Below are 13038 nucleotides of genomic sequence, written 5' to 3'. Positions count from 1 at the left end.
ATTATAATAAAGTCTGAATCCAAAGTGCTTTCTCACATCTCCACTTGCATATCTATAGCTCAAGATGTTTTCTCTTTACAATTTTGTGCTCTTCAAAACTGAACCCTTATCCACATGTCAAACGGCACCGCAAACTTCATAGCAACATTTACCTGAAATCTTTCCGAGGATTAATCAACAAGAGACGGGTTTTCAAAGGATCATCGGATGAGGCGTGTCAGGACGTGACATCTTCAACACATCATCAAAGAGTCTGAAGGATCTGTTACTCAGATTTAACAAACAGTTGAAGATGGTGTCTATGATACGCTGACACCGGAGCGGCTGAGGACCAGCACGCTGAAACAGAGCCATGGTGGTGGCTTAGATTTCCGCAAGGGCCCACAGCCTCGGGCCTGTCGGGCTGAGCGTGAAGTTAAAAAACGCCGGGCCCCATCCATCAACCGAACCATCACGGAGCATCAGGGCTCCTCACATCCTAAGCGTTCATCCGGAGATCAGAATCTTCCCATTTCCCAAGTAACAAATGAGGGCGCTACAAAGACGTTCAGTTTTGCGGAACTGCACAAGGCTGATGATAGGAGACTGTCTCACGGGCGCTGAGACGTCTTTTAATTCATTAGCCCCTAATGGTTGAGAATGCGTGAAGTTAAACATGTGGAAAAACGGATTTATGGCTCAATAGTTAAAGGAAAGAGATGCTAAATCAATCAGGTGTTTGGAGTCCAACGTTCGCTTGTGTTCTGCAGAAGAAACAAAGTCATATAGCACATGAGGGTGAATAAATGATGAAAGATTTTTTAGATTAACCATCATGAAAAGTTATTAATAATAGCTTTTATGTCTCAGCTAAAGCTTTGCAAATTGCTTGAACAACACTTAAATTCAGGTTCAGGGATCTAAACAAAAAAACTATTAAACTTCTACTGTGGCATCAAGGGCAAACACCTCTCACATGAACTTAATTTTTCACCACTTGGTTGTAAATATTCCCTACTTTTAAAATGATTTCATTGAAGCCTTTAAAACGAACAATTTAATAGATTCTGCTTCTAGTGTTATCTTATACTCCAGGAAACAGGCACAGAAGACCAGCATATGTGGGTACTTCTCCCAAAAATGTCCCTGTTGTTCTTACTCTTGAACCGAAGTCAAAAAGTGGAAGAAAGACGCATCCAAAAGCTTTATAAAAGAGGACATGTTTACATTCCTCGCCTTCTCTTAACTGCTTTAATGACTTTAAAGTGTGTGTGTACGATGAGGGTGTGTTGGCGTATATTTACCAAAAGCATTTACAACGAGACTCACTTAAAACCTCTTATAAAATGCCTAAAAAGTTTAGAAATGGGCTTAATTTGCACCGAAATGTATAGTCATTCATCATTTACATTTCATAATTTCTTACCAAACTAGTCTTTTTATACATGTGTTTAAATGAAAATTCATTCATCGCCCTCATGTCATTCCAAATCTGTATGATTTTGTTTCTTCTTCCAAAAAAGAAGATATTTTGAAGAACATTGATAACCAAATAACAATGGACCCCATTGACATCTGTTATACGAACACAAAATTTCACGGGAAATTCCTCAAAATTTTGTCTTTTGTGTTCCACTGTAGACTGAGTCAGATACAGGTTTAAAATGACACGAGCATGAAAATACTGATGAAAGAATTGTATTTTTTGGTGAACTATCCTTTTACCCATGCCAAATAAAAGGGCTTCTGTATATAACCAACCCTAGCACAGTCACTTCAATGTAAACTCAGTGTCATGTCCTAACACAACACAGTTTCCTCCTCATCTCTTCACACAAACGCAGGTTCTTTCAATTTCACTTGTTTACACACAAACACACATGCACACACACCTCTGAACTGCATTTTCTATAAAGCACTCTGTATCACCAGCTGTCAGTGCAGGTCCTGCACAGGTTCGGGGTCTGACAAGTGGAGGAGGTGGGGGGCGTGCGTTGGTATTAAAATGTCAGTCGTGGGACCGACAGGCGGTGACTGGAGAGGTGAGACAGCTGAGAGGGTGAGACAGCAGGCCTTCATGGTGTAGCACTTATACAAAAAGTCCTCAAATCCACGTCAAACGCGCTGGAGTCAGTGCCCATCCCCAAAGCACTCAACAGACCTGTCAGAGTGACAGAGGATGAAAGAGTAACACAGAAAGAGAGAGAGAGGTTTGTATATACTCGGTGAACTCAATACAGAAAACCTTTAAACGACAGCAGGTTGTGACTTAAAGTGAGACGTCAAGTCTTGTGTCCCCTTGGAACACAAAAAATTACATAAATTCTGATGAATTTTTAACTGGTGAAAAAGATATGAAATTGTAAACAGTTAATAATATCTGTGTTGTTTAAGATGAATCGCATCAAGTCGCTTAAGATGTTAAATGCCTTAATGCAACACAAGTATTTTCTCATAAACCAAATATTATATCAAAAATGATCTTACACTCACAAATATAAGTTCCAGATTTCTGAAATGGGAATCGCTGTGTTGATAAATATATATCTTTGCCTCGTATACCAGAATCTAAACATTCAGAGTCATTTTGTTTCCAGTCTTGATTTACAGTTCTGTATTGTTATTAGTAAGAAAAAAATATTTTCCTTTGAGTCAAGTTGATTTTCCTCATTATCAGATATATTTTCAAGTTTGAAGCATTAAGATTTGTTTTATGAGAACTGCTTTTCGAGTGAATGTATCTTGACTTAACAACGTTAAGATATTTGTATACAGGAAATCAAGACAAAATAATGTGTAAATATTATATTGGGTAAAAATGTCACATCCAAACATCCTGCTTTGATCTAAATACAGTTCTTTTAAAACCATTTAAAAAATGAAACAATGTTTTGTTTCTAAAAAGAATCTGTTACATACAATGACCATACATTTTAACTTAGTGCATGAATAAAAATACCTAAATAAAAACTTTATTTAAATAATAAAATCTCTGACACAGCTATTTCTATCTCGGTGTGTGTGAAGCGCTTGTGCAGCTGTGAGAGTCGGACTTAGCCTGAGAATGTTAGCGGTGTCCTGCAGCACCTGCACGGATCACTGACCTCTCTTTTACAACATACGACAGACGAATCAAGCGAACCAACTTGCCATATATAAACCCTCTCATAAATCTGCCGGCTTTATATCGAAGGTACTTCCTTTATTCCGTATCTGGTTACCGAGGCGCGCTCTCGACTAATGCGTTTTCCTCCTGGGTCGAGCGCGGCCCGCGCGCCCGGACAACCTCACATCAATGCGCTGAAAGTGAACACTACTTCACTTGGGCTTAATCCAGATATTTCTTTCTTGACATTTTTATGGAAGGTTCGGGCAGAGGAGTATTCAAGTTGCATTACAGTGGAACCAAACGAGCCTTTTGCTACAGTAGCCAAGAATCTGGGCACGGACCTCGAGCGCAGATGTGCGGGGTCGGGTTTCAGGTGAGATTCGAACCTCGAGGAGGCAACTGCGTGTGTCTGTAGGCGAGAAACGCATCAACTTTACTCAAACCGTCGTAAGGGGCCAACGCGGATCCGTCAGGCTGTAACTGTAGGAGCGATGATAGCTAAGCCGGTTGTAGAGTTATTCTGCGGATTAATCTTCAGACGCCGTGAACACAAACATGGCTGCCAAACGTCATGGAAACGCCATTCGTTTCGGCCGAACGTGAGATCAGGGCTTCGACACTCTAGTGCAGGACAAGTGGATTGACCTCGTGTTTGTAACACGAGAAAGAGCGGAACTCACAAACTTTCATCCCGGCAGTCAAAACCTTTCACCGCGGTCACCTCAAAGAATGCGTCAGCCGTCAGTTATCTGCTGAGTGGATCTGACTCATGCGCACAATATACGGACTCTCGCAATATTCCAGAGAAATTAAATGAATAAAGTCTAGTCGGGACAAACTGCAAGTGAAAAAGTACAAAATAAAGAAAGCCTCAAGTCCTGTAGGAAGAAAACAGAATAGATCTGATCCAACTCATCAATTAAAACTAGCTCATCATTCACATTTGACTACAAAACTAACTGAAGCATTCATCTTTATATCTTTGGGAGAATCTGTACAAACATTTGACTGGTGTTGTGATCCAATTAGGGCTTTCAAACGATTAATTGCATTGAAAATAAAAGTTTGTGTTTACATAATACTTGTCTGTGTAGTGTGCGTAACAGTTTTGTATTTATAAACACATCCACATACATCCAAATATTTAATAAAGTATCATATATATATATATATATATATATATAAACGTTATTATAACATAAATTATTGGTAAATATATATGATTTGGGTTTTAATATGTGACAATTAAAAAAAAATCATATTTTTATTATGCTATCATGTTTTTATAGTTTTAGTTAGCAGTATTTTTTGTTATTATGGCTTAAATCAAAACAAACAAACTGCAGTTTAATTGAATTTAATGCACAATAAAAAACATGATTTTAGATTTTTTTTAAACCGAGTTATCTCATATATATATTTATATATAAAATGAATGTGTATGTGTTTATAAATACAAAATTGATATGCACATTAAACACAAACTTTTATTCTGGATGCGGTTAATTGAAATTAATCGTTTGACAATCCTAAACATTTATTTATTTAATTTAATCAAGGTGCAATTAAACGTCTGAATCCTATTGCAGTTACATTTCTAATGAATAATTTGGCCTACTGTAGACATATTTGAACTATGGCTCAAACCTCATCATTCATAACCGAAGCCTATCCAAACCTTTATAGTTCTTTACATCAACAAGTTATGTGGTTTTGCATCAATGCGCAAAATTTTTTCAAATAAAAAGAAAGATGGCAATGACAGACGTACTGTAAAAGCATAACTGTTGTTCGACATCCTTGAGCGTGTTTGGCATTTGTGAGATTCCAGTGGTGCTGTTCTCTCTAAGGTCAATCAGACCTGTTGATGTGCAGAGATCTTCTGGCAGTGTACAGCTCTGTTTAATGAGTATTTGTGTGAGGAGGTGAAGCGTGGAGCTGAAGAGCTCAGACGCACGTTTAACCGCTGTCAATCTGCTGCTGCCATCACTCAGCAGAGGTTGCATCAGAGGTACAGTCTGCAGGGTTCACCGGCCATGAGACACTTCTACTGACATCACCTGTCTGACTGACATGCACACACACACACACATCTCAGGCACATTAAAATCAATACGCAAGCGCTTTCAGCTTCTGTCATGTGAAAACAAGCACATACACGTGAAGAGTTTCAAAGTATAGTTCATCCAAAAATCAAAATCCTGTCATTTACCCTCATGTCATGCCAAACCTGTATGTGACTCTTTCTACTGAGGAACACAAGATAAGATATTTTGAGAAATGTCTCAGTTTATACAATGGAACACACATTCTTCAAAATATTCTCTTTGTGTTTGCAAAAGAAAGAAAGATCATACTTTGGAATGACACAAAGGTGAGTAAAGTTTATATTTTGTGTGAAACTATCTCTTTAATAGTTTTAAACAATGTTAACAAATAAACATTCTTTTGAAGTATTACCAAAATCTCAATATCCCATTTTTTAAGATGATAAAATGTATGCAAATCTCAATTTTGTTTATTTAAAAAAAACATAAATGTACTAGGTTATGTTTTAAATAACAAAGAAACAATATATTGAACTTAAGGACAATGTGAACCGCTTTAATCTCTTATTAATTCATCAAGATTCAAAAAACAAATACAGTAAAAGGTGAAAAGAAGATTTTTTTGCAAGTTTTTGATTAATGTATTAAAGTCCTTGCACAGTATGATATTACAGTAATGGCGGCACATTGATATTTCTCAAATATTCTGGTTAGAGCTTTGATCAAAGCATACATGAATTAAAGTGTTTGAGGGGTTTGTTTAATTTAGTATTAAAGATATACTTCACTCAAAAGTGAAAATTCTGTCATCGTTTATTCACCTTCGAGTTGTTCCAAATCTGTATAAATGTCTTTGTTCTGATGAACACAGAGAAAGATATTTGGTAGAATGCTTATGACCAGACAGATTTAGCCCCCATTGACTACCATAGTAGGAAAAAGTACAACGGCAATCAAAAGTGCCACAGAATTGTTTGCTTTTTTCTCGATGGGAGTTTTGGGTTCCTCACCACCGTTTGCATATTGTTTTGCACTATCTGCCTGGCCGGGGGGGCTGCTTTAGAATTCATACTTGTATTAAATGTGTCTCATGTACAGCTGCTTTGTAACAATGAAAATTGTAAAAAGCGCTATATAAATAAAGTTGAGTTGAGAGTTGAGTTGTCCTACATTCTTCAAAATGTCTTCTCCAGAACAAAAAAAAATGATAAAGTATTTTCACCTATGGGAGTCAATGGTGAGGGTGGGAATCTGTCTGGATATAAGCATTTTCTCAAATATCTTTAATAAATAAATTTAATAATAAATGTATACAGATTTGGCAAATTCAGAGGTGAGTAAAAGATGAGAGAATTTTATTTTTTGTGTGAAGTATCCCTTTAAACTTCTGCAATTTAAATCACTCCAGACATGCACAGTGGATTTGATAACCACATCTGAACTACAATAATAAATGAAGGTGCTCTGTGTTTTATAAAGCACTGTGAAAGTAAATGTGACTATGTTGACTTATGCGCATATCACTGAACACAAAGCCGCTCTAATGCAACACTTCATACTTTCAGATTTTGCATTTTGACACAAACTCACAAATCACATAAAGTGCAGAATGTTATCCAAGACAAACAAAGAACTTGACGTTACTGAAGATACCAGTTAGGTCCTTTCCCTCTTCAAAGCTGCAATCATTTTCTTGTTAGGCCTTAATGCATTCCTCTCCTGCTGTCCTACTGCAGGGCTCACACAGAGTTTATTTTAACCCTCTTAATTAGAGAGGGAACAAAATATTCTGTGCCAGACAGTCCTACAGGGTAACAGTCCTAAACATAAATACTGTTCATTGGATTGGTGCTGTACCCTCCACCAGAGCTGAAACGGTGACCGTATCGATTTGGTTGTGTTTGTGGAAGCATAATGAAGTCCCCAGACCGTGTGTTCTTATAGAGTTAAGATGAGCAGAGGCCACAAGCAAACCTGTTACTCTCAGATTTATTAGACTCAGCCTGGAGGGCCTACGGTGAGCCATAATAAATGTTATCAGAGTGGCCATATTTCTGGATAACTGAATTATCAGCTAAAATTTCACTTCAGGGTCTCGGGGATAATATACATTATTGATCTGCACACCTTTTTAATCAAACTTACATGAATTGAACTGATCAAGAACGTTTTTAAACGCACCTTTGGGCATGTTCTGATAGTTATGAATGAACAGCCGTGCTATTAAGAGCATTGATAGCATGAATTTATGAAAACTACCAGTCAAAGGTTTAAACCCACCAATTCTTTAAAACCCACACTTTTATTTGTGCAGTTTCACAAACCAAAAATTAAAACTACACACAAGTCACATATTTATTTATTTAAAAGCAGCCAAATGCTTTTAAAAAACAGCACTTTAGTTTCAATAGAAGTTACAGGCTGGACTTTTGTTGTCTGATTTTCCTTCCATTTATCTTATTTAACATATAAATAGATAAATAAATATAAATGCAAATTAATAAGAAAATGCACACACAGACATACATGTCTCGAAAACGTATCAAGGCATTATTCATTATAGGGTTTTTTAGATCACGAGAATCATAAATTTAGTTGTCCAAACCTTTGAAGTCCTTATAAGGTACTTTTATCAAATATAAAAACAATGATGAACACATCTTTGTTACTTTCAGAATTAATAATTGCTTAAATGAATGCCATAGGCTACTTAAAAATATTTATATTATTATAGGCAAATTATTAAACTTATATTAATGAGAAATTATGATATATTTAAAGTAAGGTTACTAAATGCAATTGATAAGTTAAGTATTTTTTATTTATTCGTTCATTTTTAATGTCACTTTAAACCACCTTAAACCTGCTGAATAGATAAAAATTAGATACAATTAAAAATGGTAAAACTAGAATTATTTGCATTTTCTTTATGTTATCATTTTGTGAAAGTGTTTGTAACTTTATATACAGTATTGTTAGATTGGGCTAGTTGTTAAAATATTGTAATCTGACATGGACACTATAAAAAGGGTTCACAACTCAGTTAAAGTGAAATACATATTAATTCTGGTTTTGTGACAAACCATGCACTCATAATACATTAATTATTTAAAAACAAAAGATAGATAACAAATTATGTTTGACCCTATTATACAGTGATATATTTGTGCAATAGTTCAAGCAAAGCCCTGTAATTAAAGTCAGTCCCTCATTCAACGCTGTTGTAGGATGGGCTATAAGGCCAGTTTGATAGACACCTTATTGAGTTAATGCTGCTAGGACTTATTCCAAAAGCCCTAAATTGCAAGGCCATCAATCTCAGCTAGTGTTTTCCCTCACTCACAGGGAGTCATCAATTAGGAGGCTGGTGCTCCCTGTGTTTGGGCCCAGACGCTGGGTCTCCCCTTCTAATACAACAGGCCTGTCTACTCTGAGACTGTGCAGGGATAGAGAGAAAGAGAGATAGAGAGCAAGAGCAGGGGGTGATAGGCAGCACTATGCCTGAGGGTACATCATTATTACCTAAACCTCTTTCTCTCTCTCTCTCACTGTCTTTCTTCTTCACCCCCCATAAATGTTATCCAGTATTTATCTGTATTTAGTATTGTTCTCTGCTCTCCAAAAAACAAATTATAAGCAATAACAAAAACCGGAAAAAATAGAATTAAATGTAACTAAATATATCAGTATGTTTGTATTTATTTTATTTTGTAATTGATACTGTTTGTATAGTAGCTTTTCACTTTATACTAAAGCTAAATATTTGAATAATATTAATAGTCAACAAACCAATGGAATTGCAGTCTGAGGACTGCTCCAGTTTAACAGCTTTTCTTTTGACAGACTGACAGCCGTCAAACGTGACTGAACATATTGTGGTCAAATGCCTGTATATAATATTATGTTGTCAACCTTCTGCGTTTCAGAGAGATTAAGACAATCCTTTGTTTAATTGTAGCATGTACTATTTTCAATTATAAATTCCAATCTCATATTGTGTGAAAAATGATTGACAGGCCTATGATACGCACATTTCTCGATGCTTTGCTTACACTGCAACACTTGCTATAGGAACAAAAGAGTGACGAAAATGTTAGTGTTACATACATTTAAACATTTCGTGCCTGCTTTCATTAAAGTTGCCCAATGGCACCCCTCCCCCGGGGTACCACCCCCTGCAGGTGGCTGCCAGAAGGTCCCTCTCTGCTCGGAGCCCGCGGGCATCACCGATGCGTCCTGCCGGTGGCGGCTGGTGGAGGAAATTAAATTACTGCTCGCGGTTTGTAAACAACACAAAGCCAATGATACGCTTAATTACGCGCTTGACACTCCAACGAGAGACGCGTGTAGACGCGCGAGCGGCGAAGAAAGAGACAAAAGATGGTTTACAAGAAACGCATTAATGGCTACAGAAGCAGATGTCTTTTAAAAACAGTTCACTTTTAGTTAACTCATTAGGAAAATAACAAAAAGTCTATCTTTCTATCTAAAACTGGTGTTTAAGCCATATTATCTTTCTTCCCTAGCGCTTTCAGATCAACAGATGTTTAATACAAGCACACAAAAATAAAAGAACCTAGAAAGTATTTTTTTGCACGTTTTGTCTAATTTTGAAAACATTATATATATATAAATATATATTTATAGAAATAATTTTAATATTCAGATAACTTGCCAATTGACGAGCATTTATGTCTGAATGTAAAATACTTTTAAACATGGCTTTTTTGTTGTTGTTAAAACAAAAGCTTTGATCAAATTAATGCATTGTCCAAAGTGGTCTTTGACTAAAATTATTTATTTAAAAGTAATATTCTACAATGAACAAACACATTTACAAAATAAATTATACATTTAGGCAATGTTTACGCCAGGTACAGAGAAGTTTCCTGCACTGATCTAACTGACCTATTACAAATAAAATATTTAAACTATTGATTTACAATTGCATTAGAAAAAGAAAAACATTTATCACTTTGTGTAATTTACAGAACGATCTTGACCATTTTTCCATGTTCACAATTAAAAACTATATTTAAGGGATAAAACAAAAAAAAACACTTATTCTAAAGATAATCAAATAATGTTATATAACTGCACAAATTGGATTAAAACTAATTCATATAAATAAAACCGAATGTGGTCATCCTATTATTTGTTTATAATGCTGTCGGAAGTAATAATATAAACCGAAGAGGAAGGCAAAACCTAATACATGACAAATTACATTAAAGAACTGGCTACATAAAGAAACAGAAACAAAATAATTCGTCTTCCTTTACCATTTTCCCCTAACGCCCTCTCTGCGCGCAAAATTCATATCGACAAAGTGAATAAAACAATTCATTATTCCAACACTTTATCTGTTTCAGGTCACACAAGACCTTTCGATGTTATCCTGTCTCCCCTCCCCTCACACCTCTCTTTTAGCCCACATTACCAGATGACGTATCGGAGATTCCGGTGAGCTCCTCTGCACTTTTCCCTTTTGGCGTTCCGTCCAGTTTAAGCCGTCTGATCGGGCAAGGAGGCGCCAGGTTCTCCCGGGGGAGAGAGAAAGTCAAGGACTGCAGCTCGAGATGCAGAATAACGTAATTCAATCTGCTCTGAATTCAACCTAATTACAGCAGAAAGCACAACAGTCATGGGAGGGATGGAGAATGGTGCAATGGATGCGAATTCCCTCTTTGACAGTCTCATCGGCGCGCGCGTACACGCACGCAAACGCGCACACTCGCACATGCATTTTAGGGGCACAAGGCCAAGATGCACGCGAAGGTAGAGCATGTACTGACACTAAGAGGCGAGGGATCATTTAGAGCTCAGTCTACTCCACCATCTCGCTTTGAAAAACAGTCACACATCACTCATCTGGAGCTTGCAAACACAACACGGTTGCTATCAACATTATTACCAGTCAAATCGTTTTTAGTATCTCTTCTTTCGTTTATATTAATACTACATTTGATTATTTTTGTCATTACTTTTGTTGTTAGGCTAATTATTAATGCTTATTTATTGTTACAAAAAAAATCATCAGTTGATAAATAATAGTCCGAATTAACACTTTATTATCACAGATATCTCACCCTTTACGTAAAAGCTCTTATATTAAAAAACATACAGATGCATAAACAGTCAATCCTCATAATCTGTCGAGGGATGCAGCTGTGATGGGTGGGATTTTCTTTTTAAACCCACGTGCAAGGTCCATATTGAACAACACGGGCAGGTGTTCAGGCAATGCATCTTTATGACTGTCATGTTATTATTTGTTAAACGATTATGCTTTTATAATAAAATATATAAAAACGAGCTTTTTAGTGCATGGCTTAGATTGACAGCTCTTTGTGGAGTAATTTCTCTCTGAGTAAAAAAATCAGAGTAGCTACTTTGCTACCGACTCGACTCATTCTTTATGTAGCGTTGTAATCGCCATTTGTCATGAGCTGTGCGGCTTCGTATCGCCTTCCAATCCCTGTGGCACCATATTGAGCAAACACTATCGCAGTTGTTTGCAAATCTCCAAAAGCGCACTGAAACAGGTTACACGCGGGAGGGCGGCGGGTCACCGAATCTGTTGAGAGGCGGACTGTGACAAATTACTTTTGTCTTCGGTTTGTCTTTATACTTTATTATCACCACCGCCTGGAGATTCCGATTTATCAATGACCCCTATATACACTGAACGGCTCTGCCAAGATATCGCCTACGGGCGACCAGCTATAAGGCCTTTTGTAATTGACGAGACCGAGGTAGGAAGGTAGGTTTAGAAGTGACGTCTTTTACGTCTAAACAATAAATCAAACCTCTTAAAATCTAAACGGGCAAAAATTAAAGCGAGCAATCAGATTCTTTGCGATTGACGTATTTCAAGTGCATGGGGTGCATTGCGCATGCATTTCTTTTTATTTGGTTTAAATGATCCCATTTCAGAAGCCTTTTTTAATGTCCTGATCCTAAACGGCCAAGTCGAGACGATGCTTTAAGAGGATATAAATAGGATAGATTTGAGAATAAACAGCTCTTTGTACTTAATGAAATGAAACAAGACTATGGTAGGCGCGGTTTGTCAGGTTCAATGATACGACTGCTTTTTAGCGTTAACAATAATTACAATTTAAACCAATTAGTAACTATTAGATAATATTTTGCCTCCACGTGAAAATGTAATTGTATTTAACGTTCACTGCTGACGAAAACAACTCGTGAACGCGGGGCACCTTCTCCAGCAATTTAATTCAACTCAATAACAGCAAGAGAGAAACGCAATTAAAATATTTTCAGCACAGTTCATTTAGTCCGATAATAACTGTTGTTAAAATAAAGCAATCTTAGGGAAAATAACCGCTGGAGGAATATGAATGTGAAAGAAATTAGATCTACAATTGCATATGTGTACATAGTGCACAAAATGCCATTAGGGCGAAATCATGAAAATGAAAACCATCCCACATCCAGGAAATAATAGCCGTGTTAATCCTGACTGTTAATTGTGATTGAGCTCTTACTTTATTTCTAAATTGAACTGCTTCGTGATAAAGACTCAATAGTGTCTTATCATTATGACCTCAAACGGGCCTTTAAACCCGTGATGCTTTAAAACACCAGCATCACTTTGCCACAGCAACTGAATCTAACCATTAAATTTAACAAAGGGCTCGCCAGAGTATTTTACCCAGTGTCTTAGAAGTACAAATGTTTATGATGCACTTGATATTTTTCGTCATTTCTGGGGGAAAAACATTTCGATATTGTTGTTATATCCTACCTACCCGTCGTGAACGTCACACAGCACATCCTCGTGCTGTTAAAAGCCACGACTCCAATGTTGCTTTATTTGATATCACCGAGAGCACAACATGCTTTCTTGCTATTGAGATACACAAGAGCGCTTATTAT

At 36.7% G+C, this 13038-nt stretch overlaps 1 long non-coding RNA gene across 5 annotated transcripts in view; it reads right to left on the bottom strand.

The window, feature by feature from the left end:
- The window catches only part of LOC130437773 (uncharacterized), a 77158-nt gene that overhangs the window by 48572 nt on the left and 15548 nt on the right, over positions 1-13038 (bottom strand). For 4 of the 5 annotated variants that reach the window (XR_008909230.1, XR_008909231.1, XR_008909229.1 and 1 more), the window contains exons 3-4: positions 4860-5156; positions 1872-2140 (exon numbers count right to left, since the gene is read on the bottom strand). This is a non-coding gene — a long non-coding RNA (uncharacterized LOC130437773). The remainder of the gene's footprint in view (positions 1-1871; positions 2141-4859; positions 5157-13038) is intronic. The other variant, XR_008909233.1, reaches the window with a different exon arrangement.

The sequence above is a fragment of the Triplophysa dalaica genome, chromosome 16 (assembly GCF_015846415.1).
Source record: "Triplophysa dalaica isolate WHDGS20190420 chromosome 16, ASM1584641v1, whole genome shotgun sequence".
In the NCBI taxonomy this organism is placed as follows: Eukaryota; Metazoa; Chordata; class Actinopteri; order Cypriniformes; family Nemacheilidae; genus Triplophysa; species Triplophysa dalaica.
Note: the sequence above shows the minus strand (reverse complement) of the source record. Positions and strands in the feature narration are given on the sequence as shown.